General features: G+C 49.8%; 1 pseudogene; it reads right to left on the reverse strand.

Moving 5' to 3' along the window:
• Window positions 1-254: 254 nt before the first annotated feature.
• On the reverse strand, window positions 255-1772 carry Rpl3-ps2 (ribosomal protein L3, pseudogene 2; annotated as a pseudogene).
• Between the last annotated feature and the right edge of the window lie 686 nt (window positions 1773-2458).

A 2458-nucleotide genomic window follows, 5' to 3' on the forward strand; every position in this document is an offset into this window, starting at 1 on the left:
CAACTGAGCTAAATCCCCAACCCCCCCCCCATTTTTTTTTTAATTTATACTATGTATGTGAGCACACTGTCACTGTCTTCAGACGCACCAGAAGAGGGCATCAGATCCCATTACAGATGGTTGTGAGCCACCATGTGGTTGCTGGGAGTTGAACTCAGGACCTCTGGAAGAGCAGTTAGTGCTCTTAACCACTGAGCCATCTCTCCAGCCCCTCCATGCATGCCTTTTAAAGTTTAAAATTTATTTTTTACTGGAAACATTTTACTGATGAGACCCCGCCAGCTGCACGAAGTACTCCTGGCATCAGGCACCTTCCTCCTTGGCAATGCGATCTTTCTTGAGTGGTCCCATGAACGCTTTCTTCCCCTCCATGGTCTGGAAGTGACCATGTCCGAATTTGGACGTGTTGTCAATGAACTTCAGGTCAATCTTCTCCAGAGCCCGACGCTTGGTCTGGACCAGCAAGGACTTCCGAAGAGTAAGCACTCGCTTCTTGGTTCCCACCACACAGCCTTCAAGCATGAGGAAGTCATTGGTCACCTCACCATAATGGACAAAGCCACCCAGTGGGTTGATGCTCCTGTCAGACAGGTCGTAGTCAGTAGATGCATTGTTCTTGGTCAGCTTACCATCCTTGATGAGGTAGCCTTGACCGATCTTGTAAATCTTCTTGTTGGTTTCTGTTTGGTGATGGTAGCCTTTCTGCCCAGCTCGAGCCACAGAGAAGGCTACATGGGCAGGGAGCCAAGCTCCAATACAGGCAACTTTGCGCAGACCTTGGTGGGTCTTTCGGGGTGGCTTCTTTGTATGCCAACGGCTGGTCACCCCTTTGTAGCCTTTGCCCTTTGTCATGCCCATGACGTCAATCATCTCACCCTGCCCAAACACCTGGTTCAAGGGACCTGCTGCTCCTGCCGCCTCTCTGGCCCAGTCTAGCTTCTCAGCCACAGTGCCCCATTCACCTGGATCTCCATCAGGTGTGCCTTCCTCTGGCGCAGAGGAAGCAGACGAATCTGAGTGTGAGCAATTATGCGGATGACCTGGCAGCCTTCATGCTGTTGAAGTCCTTCTCCAGCTGCTTCTTGCCTGTGTCACCTCGCCATTTCTTACAGCATTTGGTAAAAGCCTTCTTCTTAGATGCCACTTTTTTTTTTTTAAGATTTATCCATTTATTATATATAAGTACACTGTAGATACACCAGAAGAGGGAATTGGATCTCTTTATAGATGGTTGTGAGCCACCATGTGGTTGCTGGGAATTGAACTCATGACCTCTGGGAGAGCAGTTGGGTGCTCTTAACCGCTGAGCCATCTCTCCAGCCCTAGATGCCACTTCTTATAGAAACGCCTTTTACACTCATCAACTTCTTTCTTTTTTTAAATATTTATTTATTTATTTTATGTATGAGTACACTATAACTGTCTTCAGACACACAGGGCATCAGATCTCATTACAGATGGTTGTGAGCCACCGTGTGGTTGCTGGGATTTGAACTCAGGACCTCCGGAAGAGCAGTCAGTGCTCTTAACCACTGAGCCATCTCTCCAGCACCCACAACTTCTTTCTTGTTCACCTTAGATCCTGGCCAGTCAAGTTCCCAGACAATGTGGGTCATGCCAGCCTTGTACCCTAGAAAGGCTGTGAGGTGAACAGGCTTGGAAGGGTCACCCTTAGGGAAGCTCCTCGCTTTCTCACGATGCCGGCTGCTGCGCTTCTGAGGCAAGAAGCCCAAGGACCCATGCCTAGGCGCTGAGAATTTCCTGTGAGACATCTCGCTGCCACACACCGCCGATAGAGCAAAATTTAAAATATTTAAGTTACTCTATGTGTATGTGCGTGTGCGTACCACAGCGAACCTGTGGAAGTCAGAAGACAACTTTGTAAAGTCAGTTTCCTTCTTCCAGGTTTACCTGGTTTACGAAGATCAAGCTCAGGCCACACAAGCCATGCCTAGAAAGTGCTTTGCCAATGGCGCTGTCTCACTGTCTCTAACCTAGGTTGGCCTTGAACTCACTGCCGTCCTCCCGCCTCTGCCTCTCCAGTGCTGAGAGTACAGATGTGACCTACCACACACCTGGCTCAGTGTTGGGTGATTTCAACAAGAGGATCGCATGGAGTCCGCACGCCACACCTAACATCCTGCCTTGGTGGACTTTATAGCACCGAACTCGGGCCTTCAGGACATGTCAACGGCAACTGGTGCCAATCACAAAATGCAAAGTACTCTCTGTAAGTGGCCTCCCTAGGCTGGCCAACCATTTCCCTGCATCTGGTGCCTCCTTCCAGGGTGTGGGGTTGTATGTGAAGTGCGTACAACCTAAAAGCAAAGCAAACTGACAGATGCAAATGGTATTTGGCAGGGAGAGGCAGCAACCTGGAGGCCTAGCTGTCCAGCCTGCAGAGGTAGGCCTGCACAACAGCCTTTATGGAAGCTCGGGGGTCAGCTCTCTGAGTGAC

The sequence above is a fragment of the Rattus norvegicus genome, chromosome 10 (assembly GCF_036323735.1).
Source record: "Rattus norvegicus strain BN/NHsdMcwi chromosome 10, GRCr8, whole genome shotgun sequence".
Lineage (NCBI taxonomy): Eukaryota > Metazoa > Chordata > Mammalia > Rodentia > Muridae > Rattus > Rattus norvegicus.